Source organism: Schistocerca serialis, chromosome 6, assembly GCF_023864345.2.
Source record: "Schistocerca serialis cubense isolate TAMUIC-IGC-003099 chromosome 6, iqSchSeri2.2, whole genome shotgun sequence".
Lineage (NCBI taxonomy): Eukaryota > Metazoa > Arthropoda > Insecta > Orthoptera > Acrididae > Schistocerca > Schistocerca serialis.
Window position 1 is genome coordinate 430375310 of NC_064643.1, and position 19822 is coordinate 430395131.

Sequence of the window (19822 nt, forward strand, 5' to 3'; positions counted from 1 at the left end):
AAGAATCAAACGTTGCTGTCGGTCAGGGATGTGCAGCAGGCATTTACGAACTTCATCACACAGCAGGACACAGTGGTTTACCAAATGGGTATCTTCAACCTAGTGCACCAGTAGGATGATTCCCTCATGGCGCTTTTACTTGATTCGCATGCCGATCCTGGACTTCTCGATCTCCGAGCGGTAACTTTATGACAACTTCTTATACACCAATCCCATTTGTGTACAGAGCGCTTAGAATATCCTGGAAGTAAAATACGAATGTAATCATATGTGTACTGCTTCTGGAATATATCAAATAGGTATAATGGTCGCACTGAGAATTCATTTATAGAGGCGGAGCTTGTTGAATATCAATACTTACACAAATAACATGCAATATATCGGATCATATATACCCATAATTCGATACGTTTACGTACGTGGATCCTCCATGACGTCATTCCTCGGAAAATCCTGCTTTTCACTTACAGACAGTGATTTAAGGAAGGGTACGAGCATTATGCTACAGCCAGTAGTTGCAAGTGACACGTGCCATGGAACTATACGTCTATCCCCACAGTGACTGCAGTCTGACGCAAAAGCTGGAGAAACAATGCCAGTGGCGCGTGACGCTTGTCCGCAGGCGCTCAGACATTGTGGGGCGACCAGCCGGGGAGGGCGCCACGACAGCGGCCGGTGTTGTCTGAGCGACGCAGTGAGCGTGAGCAGGGTGGTGGTGGAGGAGGTGGGGGTGGGGGGTGATTGGTGGCCGCCTCGAGCCGTCGGGGAGGCGCCGTCTGATGAGGACCCGTCCCTCCACACGAGCTGCCAATTGTTCTCCAGTGGCGGAGCTGTCGACGCACGTTCGAGAGTCGATACCGGCCCCCTCGAGTTGATGCTACTACTCAGTTGCCTCCAGCCATCCAGCTGAAGATTGTGAACACAAAAGGCGTGCAGTTCCGCTCAGAATGTTCCTCCTTCTGTGGGAAGCAACACTGTGGCAGCTTCTACGCAGGATGTGTCACTGTATAGACAATATAAGTATACATAGAGTTTTTGAACATGATGTTAAGTAGGTGTGCTCTAGTAAACTGCTCTTTCATAGATATGACATCTGAGAGTAAGTGTGTGCAACCTCTCGCATTTTCTCAACAGCAAAAGACAATCTTTCGCTTACCGCCCTCTAGCTTTCAAATCATTTATGTAATTACTTAATCAATGTACAGAGATTAGTTTTTACGAACAGCATAGCACTTTCAGTATATTTTTCTCCTAATTATGAAATTTACACATAATTAATTTAGAACAGGCGGTAGAGAGGACCTCCATCATCTTCATGCATTCATTGATGTTTTAATTAATGAAAATAATTAACAGAAATGAAATTACTGGAGTTGGTGCACAAGAGTAATTGGTACTGTTATAACTAACCAGTAATTGCCCAATGTAACCACGTAAATCATCCAAATCTACAGTGTGCTGTGCAACCTGAAGTGATTTTGGACTGATATTTCAACACCAAAGTGTATAAAAATAACTGGGTTTCACTTGCGCCAATAGAGTATGGCAGGAAAAATTACTAAGTCAAATTTCACGCTGTTACGACCCATGGTCTAGAGATAGCGTCTTTGCTGGTTATCAAAACGTCTTGCGTTCGGAAGCAGTCACTAATTACAATTTGAACGAAAATAATCAGCAATAATGGCTCAATACTTTCTGTATACCAAGTTACCCTCGTTGTGCTAACGGGCTCATCAAAGTGGGTGAAGGAGTGTAGAGAGGTCCAGTGCGCTATGTTGTCCTTGGGCTGGGAAACTGTCCCTGAAAGGCGGACAATCAGCTACGATTGACATAAGGATGGAGAAGGGAATGGAAAACACCGAATAATGTGTATCCACAGAACATGTCACATGTAATGGTGAAAACATCATGATGATCTATACACTAGCAGAGCATCCGGACTAGACTCCATTAGAATCTGAAGGAGAAGAGTGCTAAAGAGGAAGTGACCATGAGGAAAAGATGGAATAAGCGACTAAAGGGTAACAATCTACAACACGGTGTGTGGAGTGTTAGAGGTCTGAACGTGGTAGAGAAGCAAGAAAATCTGTAAATCAAAAGTTCAATCCTGATACAGTGGTCGCCAGTGAAATCAAAAGGAAATAAGATAAAGACAAATACAGAGTGATATCACCAGCAACAGGAAATGCTATAACAGGAGTAGGATTCATTATCAAAAGGATGTTATGGTGACGAGTAAGTTACTGCGAACAGTTCTGTGATGGAACTAAGTACGTCAGATTAGGCAGCAAATCAGTTCCAATAACAACAGTTCATGCCAATGTCGCAAGCATAAGATGAAGAGAAATAGTAAATATTTGTGGATATTGTATGGGTAATTCATTATGTGCATAGAGATGAAAATCTAATAAGCGTAGGGGATTTGAATTCTATTGTAGGGGAAGGATTTCTCCATTAAAATTCAGTTTGTAATAGGGGAAACTCTCCCTTGAAGAATAACTGGAGGAAGAGGTATACTTGGCAAAGGAATAGAAACACAGGAAAATACCTAATGGATTACATCACGGTCAATGAACGGGAAAACAGACATAGCGCTTTTAATTGTGCACAGGAGCAGATATAGATTCAGATCACAATATATTTGTGATGAAGACGTCCTAAGGAATCATTGTGGTAGAAAGTGGGATACTGTAGTGCTGAGGAATGATGAGACGCGTTTTAGGCCTAATAATATGGATACTGCGTTAAGGAATGCATCACTTGGCAGTTCAGTTAAAGACTAATGGATACCTCTAAAGAGAACAATTACTGATGAAGGACTGAAAACGTAGATACCGGGAAGTTAATGGCAGTGGAATCTTGGTAACAGAAGAAGTACTTTAGCTGATTGACGAAAGAATGAAGTAGAAAAGTATTCATAGAAAGACGGGAATACATAAAAATATATAGGGAATGAAATATATAGGGAGTATAGGGTTGATAAGGCGAAATGCTTCCAGAAAAAATTTCAAAAGATATAAAAAAAGAAAGATCGTCGTTTGGTTTTGCTTAGTACTAGAAAAATAAAAACAACATTCGCTGGAATTAAAAACAATGGTGTAAACTTTACGAGTGGGATACCAATTCCATAATAACGCAGTGCAGAAAATAGATAGGCGAAATGAGTTTGTTGCAGGCCTCTATGAAGGGAATGAATTGTCTGATGACCTGATAGAAAAAAGAAGCGTGAGTTGATATGAAAGAGACAGGGGATCCAACGGTAGATTCAGAATTTAAAAGAGCTTTCAAAGACTTGAGAACAAATAAGAAGGCGTAGAATGAGACTAGTGACATACCATCAGACATTCTTAAAAACACGATCTACACAATTACGAATGGAAAAAGAGCAGGTAAGTGCGAGAACTATCGCACCATGAGCTTAACAGTTCGTCCAAGCAAGTTACAGACAAGAACAGTAGACAGAAGAATGAAAAGGAAATTGTGAGTCTGTTAGATGGCGGTAAGTTTGGCGTTCGCAAAGTTGAAGCAACCAAAGAAGCAGTTCTGACACTGCGCTTTCATAGTGGATGCAATGCTAAAGGAAAATCAAGACACATTCGCTCGATTTGTCGATTGGGGAAGAGTGTTCGATAATGTAAAATGTTGTAAGAAGTTCGAAATTCTGAGAGTAACTGGGATAAGCCACAGTGGAATACGGTTAATCAATACTAGTAAATAAAAACAAGACATTGTTTAACGTTGCTATCAAAAATCTCGAACAGTTCTAAATTGATTTACAACAAATTTTATACGATGTACTAATAAACATTTTATGTACATTGGTTACATCTTTTGTTTTGACATTTAGATGATATAGAAATTCAACAAAGTATAGGTTTCCTGTCGGCCGCTCCGTTATGGCTATCATGATTTCCACATGTACTCCACGAAAAGGTACTGTGAGCTTTACTTTCGATAAAACAACGCGGCACCTGAAGCCCGGGTCTCTATAAATCCACGATTGGTTTGTCGATGCAATTTATGTGAACTCTGATCAGGTCCACACCTCTTATTTTGACGCAGACGAGTGCGTGCTTTACGTGAAATTTATGGTTCCCCCTCGCGTTGTAAGATGGTCTCAAGTCCCGTTCAAGCAACGCGATAGTTCCGTTACTATAGTGTCACTCCCAGATTCTGAAATCAACTATACCAATGTTCGAGTGTTCGATCTCCCGCCGGAGGTTGATGACAGCTTTCTAAAGCACATAGTGATTCCTTATGGTAACGTGAAAAAGTCCGTCGTGAACGTTGGTCTACTCGACTCAGGTTTATAGTGTAATTCGTTCCGTGGAAGTGCATGCCAGTGGCAATATTCCATCACATTTACAAGTGTGTGGTTACCGCGTTCGTGTCACGTATACTTCCTATGTAATGAAAGTGAACAAGTGTGGTCTAATTGCCCGCGGAGGGTTTTTGTGTTACAGCCGTCATTAATGCAGCGTCGGAAATTGACGGTTGCTGATCTTGTACCTTCAACTTCGGACGTGAAACCTACTTCTCCTTCAGATCATAGTGAACAAAATGTCAGTTCTAATAATCGTGCAAATGAGTTTCCATCTTTACCCCCGTGGCACGTTCAGAATCCTATTGCCCCCAGGGTAGAACCTGTAACAGTGACAAACAAGCGACGTCGCACTCAGGACCATGAGAGTGAGGATTTGGCTGTGCCTTCTGCCCCAACCTTCAAATTGTTCAAATGGCTCTAAGCACTATGGGACTTAACATCTGAGGTCATCAGTCCCCTAGACTTTAGAACTATTTGAACCTAAGAACATCACACACAACCATGCCCGAGCCATGATTCGAACCAGCGACCGTAGCAGCCGCGTGGTTCCGGACTGAAGTGCATAGAACCGCTGGGCCACAGCGGCCGGCCCAATATTCTCCGCATTCATTGTGCCCCCTGCTCCTATCCATGCTACGATACCTCCCGTCCGTGGTACTGTGAGTGGCGAAGAAGTAATCTCCAGCACACCTCCTACTCGCTAAGTGGCTCCTTTTGAGCTGCCTGTGTGTGGAGAGGAAGCGGGTCCCCCCCACCCCCTTCCCCTTCGACTTTGTATCCTCCGTTACAGTCTGAGACAATGCAATATCCTGCTGCTCCTTCGTATCCAGCCGTCGACGGTTTACCGAATTTGCCCCTACGGCAACTCCGGAAGAGAATAAAATTTGCGACAAGTATCACCTGTTGCATTGGTAGTTCTACAGAATGCTTCCGTCTTAGTAACTGGACCTGTATTACATGTCGATTGTTCTGAAGGGAAGAAAGCCGTGCCTATGACGCCTCCCACACCTCCACCGAAAGAAGCAGAATATACAACCTGACCGTGTAGTGGCACGTAAGAAATCTAAGAAAAAAGGTTGCAATGACGGTGGTTCTGGTCCCCCGATGACTGATTCACCTGTGGACTCCGCAATGGGCCTTGACACTCAGCTGTCTCCCTAACCCTGCTCGATACGTTTCGTACATCCGTGTATAGCTGTGATCAACGACAAAAGCCTACACGTTCCTTTCCTTAAATGTTAATCGTGTGGAATCAGATTTGTGATTGGCTGCGTCATTTCATTTATGATTCAAGTATGGATAGTGTTCTTACAGGAGGTGTTATTTTGAAATATCTCCTTACCTTGTTTTCGTATGATCTTGAATGTCGCACCCGAATATTCTACGGGGACCGCCTTATTCTTTCGCGAAGGCATTCCTGTTGCTTAGGTGGAAATGTTGCATCCCGGCAGGGGCATAGTTGTCGACTATATAATCTTACCTTTTTTTTATATGCCCCTTATGGCACTGGTCACACAGTAGATCGTTTGTGCTTTTACAAAGGGGATATTGTATATCTGTTGCGTAAGAGACCTCCGGGTATTCTGTTGGGTGGTGATTTTAACTGTATGTTGCGTCCCGCAGACCAATCTCCAAATTTTAATTAATCTCTTGAATTACATGAATTGGTCCGCTCCTTACGTCTAAAAGACGTCTGCGTATGTAAATACCCGATGTTATATTTACCCGCTTTACTGCGACTTCTACTAGCAGATGAGATAGGTTTTACTCATCAGACTGTCTGAGCGATATTGTTCTTAATGTTCAAGTCATCCCTTCTTCCTTTACGGATCACAGTGCTGTGACAACAAGTCTTCAATCTTGAACACCAACCAAACTGTTTGGCCCCCCGTGGATGTTAAATGTCTCTCACTTAGCTGACCCCTCCCTAGATGACGTGATGCGCCCCGTGTGGGAGCGTACTCTATGGTCCACTGGAAAATACTCTTCCACCATTGACTAGTGGACACAACTGGCAAAACCGAGGTTCAGGCAAGCTTTGATAATTTTCTGTGCTGCCAAAGTGCGAGACTTTCCGAGAACGTTTGAATATTACTATTCAGTCCTGCGTGAATGTTATGCTGCTTCGGATCACGCCCCTCTACGAATTGCGGATGTTAGGCGTGTAAAGGCAAAATTGTTGACCTTGAAGAGACTACAAATAGAAGGTTTGAAAATCCGAGCCAAGCCGCGTTCGTTGGTGACAGAAGAACTGACTTCCTTGTATCATTTGCTTCGGCATCAGACCCGTCGCCAGACGACAAATGATGAACGTATCGTAATGGCGCAAGGTGACATAGTGCGTATCTTACACCAGTACTATGTAGATATCTTCGACATCGATGAGCCCACTGAAACCTTTCGCGACCCACTAGTCAGCATTTTGGATACTTCAATTACACCTGAAATAATGCAACACTCTTAGCTGCCCTTCAGCGTGAAAAAATTTAAAAAAATATTGAGGAATTGCCTTCTCAAAAGTTCCTGGGTCAGTATGGAATTCCCAAGGAATTTTACGTGCGATTTTGACTCTTGCTGGGTGCTGTCTTCAAGTCCCTTTCGAATGAAGTGTAACAGGTTAGACTAGTGCCGACTCGTTCAAAGAGGGAAAAATTGTTTTAATCCCGAAATGCCCTGGATCGGCTGCCCCTAATAGCTTCTTCCCAATGTCTTTCAAACTTTGATAATATGACTGTGGCGAGTGCAGTTAATAGTAGGATGTCGGCTCTGTTGGAGACGATTGTTGCAAAACATCGAAGCTGCGTACCTGGTCGTACAGTCGAGTGTCGTGACATGGTTTCGGTTGCTGCTGTAACGTCCGTCCCTTGTGCCTTGCTTTTCTAGACTTCGATAAGGGAATAGATCGTATTAATCACGACATTTTGCTCCGTATTCTGGAGGCATTTTCTTTTACACTTGACACAATACATGAGCTCCCAAATCTGTTTACGGGTGTTTCGGCTTCGGTGGTTGTTAATGGCCAACTGACGCCCCCAATAAATACCCATAGGGGAGTACCTTAAGGAAGCCCGCTGTCAGTGACTTTTTTTGTGTCGTCTCTGGAGCCCCTACTTCGGATGCTAACCTCGCAGCTGACAGGTTAGACGATTTTCAGCGGGACTACAGCTGTTCGTGCATGGGTGGATGACGTGAAGGTTCCACTTCGCAGTCCTGAGAAGATACGTCGACTGAAGGCTGTTATCTATGATTTTTGTCGGAGTTCACGTGCATTACTTAAAGAAGGTAAATGCAGACTTCTCCCCTTGCGAGGTTTTGATGACACAGTTGTCCCATGGGCTACTGCAGTGGATCGGCATACGTCTCTCGGTATCATCGTTGTCCACTAAAAAAGGCGACGCTCTACTGGAAGTCTGTTCCGGAAAAAATTCAGGGAGCGACACAAGAACATCGACAGCGTTCTCTTACTCTGCTCCAGAAAGTCCGAATATTGGATACATACGCCTTATGCAAAGCTTATTATGTAAATTTTCGAAATTTGTGGTAAGTTCCAATGGGACTAAGTTGCTAAAGTCGTCCGTCCCTAGACTTACACACTACTTAATCTAACTTAAACGAACTTACGTTAAGGACAACACACACACCCATTCTCGAGGGAGGACTCGAACCTTCGACGGGGACAGCCGCGTGAACCGTGGCAAAGCATCCCAGACGGCAAGGCTACCCCGCGCGGCTGCTTTTTATGTGGCCCAAGTTTATCCGCTTTCCTCGATGAGGGTGAAGAAAGTGCAAAAATTATCTGGTCTTTTCTTACGGAAAAGAAATATATTTCGCTTACAGTATGAGGTTATAACGAACTCTCGTTCCTTTGGGGATTGGGTTCGACTGACATAGGAAGGAAGACTCAGATGCTATATGTGCGTCGTGCTGGTTTGACGATGACTCAAGAAACTCACACATTCGCGTGTCGTTTATTTCTCTGTGTCCGTCCTGCTAGTCTTGAACCCCTATTGATGTTGGTCGCATAAATTATAACTTGAAATACACTCCTGGAAATTGAAATAAGACCACCGTGAATTCATTGTCCCAGGAAGGGGAAACTTTATTGACACATTCCTGGGGTCAGATACATCACATGATCACACTGACAGAACCACAGGCACATAGACACAGGCAACAGAGCATGCATAATGTCGGCACTAGTACAGTGAATATCCACCTTTCGCAGCAATGCAGGCTGCTATTCTCCCATGGAGACGATCGTAGAGATGCTGGATGTAGTCCTGTGGAACGGCTTGCCATGCCATTTCCACCTGGCGCCTCAGTTGGACCAGCGTTCGTGCTGGACGTGCAGACCGCGTGAGATGACGCTTCATCCAGTCCCAAACATGCTCAATGGGGGACAGATCCGGAGATCTTGCTGGCCAGGGTAGTTGACTTACACCTTCTGGAGCACGTTGGGTGGCACGGGATACATGCGGACGTGCATTGTCCTGTTGGAACAGCAAGTTCCCTTGCCGGTCTAGGAATGGTAGAACGATGGGATCGATGACGGTTTGGATGTACCATGCACTATTCAGTGTCCCCTCGACGATCACCAGGGGTGTACGGCCAGTGTAGGAGATCGCTCCCCACACCAAGATGCCGGGTGTTGGCCCTGTGTGCCTCGGTCGTATGCAGTCCTGATTGTGGCGCTCACCTGCACGGCGCCAAACACGCATACGACCATCATTGGCACCAAGGCAGAAGCGACTCTCATCGCTGAAGACGACACGTCTCCATTCGTCCCTCCATTCACGCCTGTCGCGACACCACTGGAGGCGGGCTGCACGATGTTGGGGCGTGAGCGGAAGACGGCCTAACGGTGTGCGGGACCGTAGCCCAGCTTCATGGAGACGGTTGCGAATGGTCCTCGCCGATAGCCCGGGAGCAACAGTGTCCCTAATTTGCTGGGAAGTGGCGGTGCGGTCCCCTACGGCACTGCGTAGGATCCTACGGTCTTGGCGTGCATCCGTGCGTCGCTGCGGTCCGGTCCCAGGTCGACGGGCACGTGCACCTTCCGCCGACCACTGGCGACAACATCGATGTACTGTGGAGACCTCACGCCCCACGTGTTGAGCAATTCGGCGGTACGTCCAGCCGGCCTCCCGCATGCCCACTATACGCCCTCGCTCAAAGTCCGTCAACTGCACATACGGTTCACGTCCACGCTGTCGCGGCACTGCGATGGAGCTCCGTATGCCACGGCAAACTGGCTGACACTGACGGCGGCGGTGCACAAATGCTGCTCAGCTAGCGCCATTCGACGGCCAACACCGCGGTTCCTGGTGTGTCCGCTGTGCCGTGCGTGTGATCATTGCTTGTACAGCCCTCTCGCAGTGTCCGGAGCAAGTATGGTGGGTCTGACACACCGGTGTCAATGTGTTCTTTTTTCCATTTCCAGGAGTGTACATTATTGACTTCTATCTTACGGTGAACTTTGTAGCGGCTGACATTTTATGGAGACCCGTTCTCACCATGAAATCCCTAAAGACTCGTTGGGAAGCATTCCCTTGCCCGAACCTCGTTTGAAGAGAATCGCCGCGAACGACCTGGACGACAGTTTGGTTCAACGGTCTTCTGATTCTGCCGATGCCCGTAGCTTCCTCGTGGTACAAGGTAGTAAATAAGTTGATTCCAACGAACGAATGACTTTTCCGTATTGTGCTTAGCAGCACGGAATTATGTAGTCGTTGTACGTCTAGAGATACGACATCGCTTTACTTATGGAGGTCATATGGCAAATTGGTCTTGGAGTAGGTCACAATTGGCCTATCTTACTCGATCTTACGTGACTGTATCCACTACGGACATCTTATTGCGCCCATATTCTTCCTTCTTTCCAAAAGGAAAACCCACACCGTCATGTGATTCCTGGTACATTTGGTTCATTATGTCGAACTTCATGCAGTACGTGATCATGGCCTATTGGACATGCTTGCGAAAGCCTGTATACGCTGATGTGTATACATACTTCGTCTAAACAGTAGAACTGGAGCCATGGTGAGTCGAAACACAACACAAAACGAGCAGGTAAACTAGGAGAGAAGAAGCCGAAGCAAATCGGATGGGAACATCCCTAACAAAGAAAACCACCTATCATTAGAAAAATGAAATTAACCAATGCCTTGCCGACGGAAAACAAGATTTAACATGTTGGCAAAGAGGTTTCGATATCGAGGCTTTCATACATATCTTGAGAGCTTTGTGGTGGCTTATCGGCCATGTTTCTCGTTTTTTCCCTTTCTCCTTTTATTTATTATTTTGTTAACATAATTATTTTTTGTCGCATTCGCAGCTTATAACATCATGATTTGACCATGGTCTACTGAAGTGGCATGATAGTACCAAGTCATTCTGATAATAGAAACAATGGTCCGGGGGTAGCGTCTGTGATTAGTAATCAAAACGTCCTTGGTTTCGTGTTCGAAACGTAGCACCGCTTGAATTTTGATTAATAATCGGTATTGGCGGCCGAAGACTCACGGAATAAGAAGTCACCAAAACAGTGCCAGCGGCTTTGTCAAAGAGGGCGGAGGAGCTGACAGGGTTTCAAGGCACTCTCTTGTCCTTAGGATGGGAAACTACTACAAAGGTCAGAAGAATCAATAATGATCAACGGAATGAGGATGCTGAGATCAATGAATGGATACCATTGCATTAAAGACACGTAACGTGTATTCACAGGAGATGTGGCCTGTAACTGAAAAAGTGACATGACGATTTCTCCATTGGAAAACAACTACGGAATAGTACCCCATTTGGACCTCTGGGAGAGGACTGCCAATGGGGAGGTGACTATGTGAAGAAGATTGAATAATAATGAAAAGATAAAGTTCAATGAGACCGAGCTTGAATGTAATAGGGAAACTAGAAAATCTGAAACGGGAAATGCAAAGCTCAGTCTAGATATAGTAGGGATCAGCAAAGTGAAATGGATAAAAGACAAGGATTTCTGGTCAGGTGAGTGTAGGGTAATATCAATAGCAACGGAAAACTGTATAATGGGAGCAGTATTCGTTATTAATAGAAATAGGGCACAGAGTGTGTTATAGTGAACAGTTCAGTGATAGGGTTGTTATTGTCAGAATCGACAGTAAACCAACACCGAGAACGATAATTCACCGATAATTTGCCGAAATCGCAAGCTGAAGATGAAGGGTCAGAGAAATGTATGAGAATATCGAAAGGTTAATACGGTACATAAAGGGAGATGAAAATCTAACAGTCATGGGGGACTGGAATGCAGTTCTAGGGGAAGGAGTAGAAGAGAAGGTTAAAGGAGAATATGGACTTGGGACAAGGAATGAGAGAGGAGAAAGATTAATCTAGTTATGTGATAAATTTCATTTAGTAATAGCAGATACTCGGTTCAAGAATCACAAAAGGAGAAGGTATACTTGGGAAAGAGCAGGCGACACGGGAAGATTTCAGACAGATTACACCATGGTCAAACAGAAATTCCGAAATCAGATTCTGGATTGCAAGGTGGACCTAGGAGCAGATATAGAATCAGATCACAATGTAGTTGTGATGAAAAGTAGGCTGAAGTTTAAGAGATTAGTCAGGATGGATCAATATGCAAAAAAGTGGTATACGGAAGTGCTAAGGAATGACGAGATACGCTTGAAGTTCTCTAAGGCTATAGATACAGCAATAAAGAATAGTGCAGTAAGCAGTACAGTTGAAGAGGAATGGACATTTCTAAAAACGACAAACACAGAAGTTGGGAAAATAATCATAGGTACAAAGAAGGTAACCATGGTTAAAAGAAGAAATACTACAGTCGATCGATGAAAGAAGGAAGTACAAAATATTCAGGGACATTCAGGAATACGGAAATAGAAGTCACAGCGGAATGAAATAAATAGGACGTGTTTGGAAGCAAAGACGAAATGGCTGCATGAAAAAGTGAAGAAATCGAAAATGAAATGATAGTTGGAAGGACTGACCCAGCATATAGAAATTCAAAACAACTTTCGGTGACATAAAAAGCAAGGGTGGTAACATTAAGAGAGCAACAGAAATTTCACTGATAAATGCGAAGGAGATAGCAGATCGGTTGAAAGAATACATCGGAGGTCTCTATGAGCGGGAGAAATTGCCTAATGTGATAGATGAAGAAACAGGAGTCGATTTAGAAGATATAGGGGATCCTGTGAGATTTTAAGAGACCTTTGGAGTGCTTAAGGTCAAATAAGGCAGAGAGGATATATAAAATTCCATCGGAATTTCTAAAATCATTGGGGAAAGTGGCAACAAAACGACTATTCACGCTGGTGTTTAGAATGTAAGAGTCTGGCGACATACCAACTGACTTTCGGAAAAATATCATCCGCACACTTCCGAAGACTGCGAGACTTTACAAGATCGAGAATTATCTCAAATCAGCTTAACAAGTTGCTGACAAGTTGCTGACAATAATAATATACAGAAGAATGGAAAAGGAAATTGAGGATGCGCTAGATGACGATCAGTTTGGCTTTAGAAAAGGTAAAGGCAACAGGGAGGAAATTTTGACGTTGTAGTTGATAATGGAAGCAATACCAAAGGAGTCATAGGATTTGTCTACCTGGTAAAAGCGTTGTAAAACGATGTAAGAAGTTCGAAATTCTGAGAAAGATAGGGGTAAGCTACAGGGAGACACGGATAATATACATCATGTACAAGAGCCAAGAGGAAGTAATAAGAGTGGACGACAGAGAACGAAGCGCTCGGATTAGAAAGGGTGTAAGACAGGGATGCAGTGTTCCCCCCTTATCGTTAAATCCGTATATCGAAGAAGCAATGATGGAAGTAAAAGAAAGGTTCTGGAGTGGAATTAAAATTCAAGGTGAAAGGATATCAATGATGCTATTCGCTGATAAAATTGCTATACTCAGTGAAAGTCAAGAAGAATTGCATGATATGCTGAATAGAATGAATAGTGTAATGAGTACAGAATGTGGATTGCCAATGAATCGAAGAAAGACGAATGTAGTGAGAAGTCGCAGAAATCAGAACAGCTAGAAAATTGACATCACGATAGATGGTCGCGAAGTAGATGAAGTTAACTAATTCTGCTACCTAGGCAGTAAAATGACCAACGACGGATGGGGCAAGGAGGACATCAATAGTAGGATAGCCCTGGTGGAAAGGGCATTCCTGTCCAAGCGAAGTCTACTAGTATCAATACATGGACTTTATTGTGAGGAATAAATTTCTGAGAAAGTACGTGTGGAGCATAGCATTATATGGCAGTGAAACATGGACTGTCGGAAAACCGTAACAGAAAAGAATCGAAGCATTTGAGGTGTGGTATTACAGACGACTGTTGAAAATTAGGTGGACTAATAAGGTAAGGAATGGAGAGGTTCTGCGCAGAACCTGAGAAGAAGGAACAGGATGATATGACATCTGTTAAGACATTAGGGACTATCTCCCATGGTACTAGAGGTAGCTGTAAGAGGGCAAAACCTGTAGAGGAAGACAGAGATTGGAATACATCCAGCAAATAATTGAGAACGTATGTGGCAAGTGCTACTTCGAGCTGAAGAAATTGTCACGGGAAAGAAACACGTGGCAGGTCGTATCAAACCAGTCAGAAGACTGAGGAGCAACCTAAAAAAAAGCAAAAAAAGCAGCGCCTTTAAACCATTTAGGAAATGGCTCCTCATATAGATAGGGACTGTTTCTGCTTACGCAGGGTGTCCCAGAAGGAATGGTCAACACTCTGGGATATGACAAGAATGATCATTCGAAACCAAAATCAATTAAACAAGGTTTAAAACGCATACCTTAAGAGCAATAAGCAGTTCTTGATCTTCGACATTGTGAAACAAATCTCTTCTACTGCAAGATCTTTCCTTTCCATATTTTGGGAGCACCTGTTCTTTAGAAGAGTTGTGTGCCAAAGTAGCAAAGATGAACAAATGCTAATATCTCTTAAGTTATGCATTTTAGAGCCTTTGTTTACCTGACAATTTTCCGTAGTACCGCACCTCAAAATATGGAATGCAAAACCTTCGAGTGGAAGAATTTTGTTTCACTTTATTGAAGAACAGGAAGTGCTCATAGCTCTTAAGATACGCGTTTCAGAGACCATGTTTACTTGACTTTTTCTGTTTCGAATGATCATTCCTGTCATATCGCTGAATATTGACCATTCCTCCTGGAAAACCGATGTATATGACTTCCCAAAAAATTTGTTTGTAAGACAATGTGCTGTTTTCTTTTATTCCTTGTAGACTGTTTTAACAGAAAACAGGAATGGAGTCTAGGCTTATGATCACAGTACAACTAAGGAATTTGAATCGTACGATACTTTGTGATCCTATCCGTTCACCGATCAAACTGCACGAAACACTGTCACTGAAGCTATTATCCTCACAGATCCAGCAAATGGAGAGGTCTGTCTCATGCACAGTACAGCAATGATCTTAACAGATTTACCCATTCATGTGATGCGACTTGATTTCCGAATAATGATTTCATTTGCTATAGCGAAAAACAATGCTCAACGTCAGAGGGAGAGGAGTCCAAGTGATGGGCAGAAAGGAAAATGAATCTTGAGAGGGGAAATTAGGAGGTAGTGATGGGAAAGTTGACTGACAGAGAGAGATAGTAGGAGTAGGAAATGGATGAAGAGAAGGGGAGGAGGAGGTGGGCAGAGAGAGAGGAGGAGAACGAGGTAGAACGTGTATCCAATTCCCACATATTTGTATTCAACAATTTTGAAGCATTACTGTGTTGACTAGTATACCTTATGGACAACAAATGAGAGAGAACAAATTGGAAGACCAAGAACAAACTGCTCGGATTGAAAAGGAGTAAGCCAGGGATGCAGTCTTCCACCTCTGCTGTTCCATCTACATATCGAACAAGCAATTACGGCACTAAAAGGCTCAGAGAGAGATTTAATTTTGGGGAGAAACGATATAAATTAGAGAAGCCATGTAAATGATAAGATTCGCTGAAGAAATTGCTATATATAGCGAAAGCGGAGAACAGTAATAAGTATAGAAAATCGACTGAGAGTAAACCGCAGAAAGCACGCCCGGTTGGCCGTGCGGTCTAACGCATGGCTTTCCGGGCGGGAAGGAGCGCCTGGTCCCCGGCACGAATCCGCCCGGCGGATTTGTGTACAGGTCCGGTGAACCGGCCAGTCTGTGGATGGTTTTTATGCGGTTTTCCATCTGTCTCGGCGAACGCGGGCTGGTTCTCCTCATTCCGCCTCAGTTAGACTATGTCCGCGATTGCAGCGCAAACAAGTTCTCTACGTACGCGTACACCACCTTTACTTTACCACGCAAACATAGGGGTTACGCTCGTCTGGTGTTGGACGTTCCCTGAGGGGTCCACCGAGAGCCGAACCGCACAATAACCCTGGGTTCGGTGTGGGGCGGCGGAGGGGTGAAGTGGACTGCGGTAGTCGTCGTGGTATTGTGGACCACTGCGGCTGCAGCTGGGACTGAGCCTCTCCGTCGTTTCTAGGTCACAGGTTAACATACAATACAATACAATACAATACAAACCGAAGAAAGAGTAAAGTAACGAGAGGTAGCAGAAATAAGAGTAGCGAGAAACGTAGGTAGACGAAGTGAAGGCAGACTAGTACAGGCAAATAGGGCATTCATGGCCAAAAGAAATCTACTAGTATGAGTCTGACGAAGAAATATCTGTGAATATACGTTTGGAGCACAACATTGTATGGTAGTGAATCATGGACACTGGGAAAATCGGAACAGAAAAGAATCAAAGGTTTTGAGATGAAGTGTTACAAAAGAACGTTGAAAATGATAAGGACTGAGGAGATTTTCCGCAGAATCGGCAAGAGAAAGTAACATAAGAAAAACACTGGCAAGCGGAAGAGACAAGATATGTGTTAAGACATCAGGGAATAACTTCCACGGTACTAGAGGGAGCTGTGGAGGTAAAAGCTATAAGAAAGGCAGAGATAAAACCGCTGACTAGACTGTTTACACAAGAAGAAAATAGAAGTTCTGACTTGGGGGTACACATGAGGCGACATTTAGTACACGAGCTGCAAAATTTCGTTACAACAATCGCCCTAACCCAACTGCACTTCGAGTCGAACTCTGTGAGAGACATCAAGAAGCGCAATGTTTGGTGGGTGGTGACGAGCTAGTCTTTCAACAGTCAATGGCTACATGTTTACCTTGAGTGAGAAATCGAGAGAACGTGCTGTCACGACAACAGCTGAACACATTTCCATACATTAGGTACAGAGACTGTCCACGACTTTATTGGAAATATGCGACCTTGCATTATCTTGTTAGAGGGAAAGTCACAGAGACGTGGGCAGTAGATCAAAGCCATGGTACTTTAGACATGTGCTCTGATGGCTCGAGGTGTTTTTCCACCTCAGACAACTAGAGATCTACATCTGCTTCTACATATATACTGCTCAAGCAATCGTACGGTGCGTGGCGGAGGGTGCCCTGTACCACAACTAGTCGTTTCTTTGCCTGTTCCACTCGAAGATCGAGGGAGAAACAATTGTCTACACGCCGCCGTATGAGCCCTAATTTCTCGTGTCTTACCTTCGTGGCCCTTGGACATTAAGATAGTTCTGCAGTTCGCTCCAAATGCCGGTTGTCTAAGCTTTCTCAGTACTGTTCTTCGAAAGGAATGTCTTCTTCACTCCAGGGATTCCCACTTGAGCTTCCGAAGCATATTCGTAACACTTTCATGCTAATCGAAACTACCGGTAACAAATCTAGGAGCTCGCCTTTGAATTGATTCGATATCTTCTTTCAACCCGAGCTGGTGCGGATCCCAAACGCTCGGGGAGCACTCAATAATAGGACGCATTAGTGTCCTATATGCGGCCTCCTTTACAGATGAACCACAGTTCCCTAAAGTTCTCTCAATAAACCGAAGTGGACCATCCGCCTTCCCTGCCACAGTCCCCACCTGCTCTTTCCATTTCATATCGCTTCGCAACGTGAAGCCCATATATTTAACCCACGTGACTGTGTCAAGCAGGACACTATTAAGGCTGTATCCGATCATTGCGGGCATTTGTTTTTCCTACTCATCCGAATTAACTTCCATTTTTATACATTAAGAGCCAGCTGTCATCCATCAAATGAACTACAAATTTTTTTTGTCTAGATCATTTTGTATCACCCTGGAGTCATTTATCTTCGACACCTTCCTGTATATCACAACATCATAAGCGAACGACCGCAAATTTCTGCCCACCCTATGTGCCAGATCAGTTATGTATATAGAAAGTAGCAAAGCTCCTATCACAATTTACTGGGGCGCTCGTGATGAGCACTCGCGGTTGAGGATCAATTACCGGGTTCTATTACTAAAGAAGTCTTCCAGTCAGTCACATATCTGGGAGCCTAGAAAAATGGAATCAACCTGCTGCCCTTCACCCGTAGTTCACAGTATATCATGTGAGAAACGAGCGAGCTGAGTTTCGCTCCAGCAATGGTTTCCAAAGCGCTGCTGATTCGTGGACATGACCTTCCCGGAAATCTATTATATTCGAACTCTGAATATGCTCTAGAATTATGCACCAAACCGTTGTTAAGGATATTGGTCTGTAACTCTGCTGGTCCGTTCTTTTACTCTCCTTATACACACGAGTCACCTGCGCTTTTTTTCCAGCTGCTTGGCTCGTCAAGCGATTCGCGATAAATGCAAATCAAGTAAGCGGCCAATGACATAGAGCGCTCTCTATAAAACTGAACTGGGATTTCATCCGGAACTGGTGACTTATTTGTTTTCAACTCTTTCAGTTGTTTCCCTGCGCCAGAGATGCTTACTACTATGTTATCGACACGGGTCTCTGTGCAATGGTCAAACGACGGTACGTTTGTACGATTCTCCTGCGTAAACCGTTACTTAAACGTGGAATTTAAAACTTCGGCCTTGTTTTTGCTCTCATCTACTGCCAAAGCAGACTGGTCAACGAGAGACCGAATGGAAGCCTCAGACCTGCTCGCGATTTTACATGGGACCAGAATGGTTTCGGGTTCTCCACCAGGTCTTTAGTCAAGGTATGACGGTAGTAAATATTTTATGCTTCGCGCACTGATCTTTTCATACACGCACGAATTTCTGTTTGTCTGTTGTCATTTACTCGTCCTTTTTGAATCAAGAGTACAACAGCCTTTCCTTCCTTAGCATATTCCGAATTTCATTGGTTTTTTCCGTCCTTAATCCGCTTGCTAGGCACATACTTGTACTATTTATAATCTTTTTAAACATTGCCCATAATTCCTCTATGGTCATCAGTCAGGAACCAGATGATTGCAGTTCACTGTCTACGTCAGATGCTAACAACTGTTTATCTGCTCTTTCTAGCATAAACAGTCTGTTAGCCCTCTTGACTGATTTATTAACATTCGTAACCATTTGCTGTAATATCGTAATTTCTAATCCCCTTTTCTATATTGACGCCATTGATAAGGTCCAATCTGTTTGTAGCTACAAGGTCCAAGATGCTTCCGTTGCGTGTTGGCTGCCGAACTACTTGCTCAGGATAGTTTTCGGTAAACATGCTCAAAAGTACTTCACAAGACAATCTAACCCCCCCCCCCCCATCTCCTCCCAATGAATCCATACACGTCCCAGTCTATACTTGGTAGTTCGGTAGTTTAAAGTCACCACCAACCAGTGATGCATCGCCTGGGTGTTTATGAACAGCTGACAATAAACTTTCTTTGAATACAACTGTCACAGTGGAGTCGGGTGGTCGGTAATAACATCCAACAATTAACTTTGTTTCACTTAGACCTGTTGTGTCCGACCAGATCACTTCAGTATCATACTCAATTTCATCCTCAGTAGGGACAATATTTTTTTCTATTGCAATGAGACTCTTACTCCTATGGCATGTAATCTGTCTTTCCGTTAAACTCGTTGCATATCTCAGAGCTTTTTACTTCGCGTTTTAGCCAGCTCTCTGCCCAAATAACAATTTAGGTTGAGAACTTTCATGGAGGGCACTACATTTGGGAATTCTGTTACGACTGCCTCGACGCTTTACTGATAAAATCCTTACAATCAAACTGTCTTTTCTCTGAACGCGGTCCAGTTTCCCTAAATACGTATCGACTACTTAGTATTCGTGAGAGTAACTCAATCTACCTCCTAGCCTAAAAGACTCCCAAGTGCACTCCACAAGTACTCTGTAACCTGAATAGCTGCTTCGTTTGTATAGAGAATCCCTGAACTATCAAGGGAATCCTATAAATCCCCACCGATAACGCAGGTCCAGAAATCTGCAGTCAAGACCGTCACAGAGATGACGAAGCCTTCGGTTACCAGCCAGTAATTTCACTTCTTTTTCCTGGGATTGGATTGATGGTGTCACCTGGGTTGCAGCTGATTTCGCCCATAAGAAGGAAAGGAGCGTCAAACAGCTAAGTTCTCACGTCTCCTTGACAAACCATCTCTGCAGGTTCCGTGCAAGACTGTCATCAATTTGAGTGGCATGGTGTT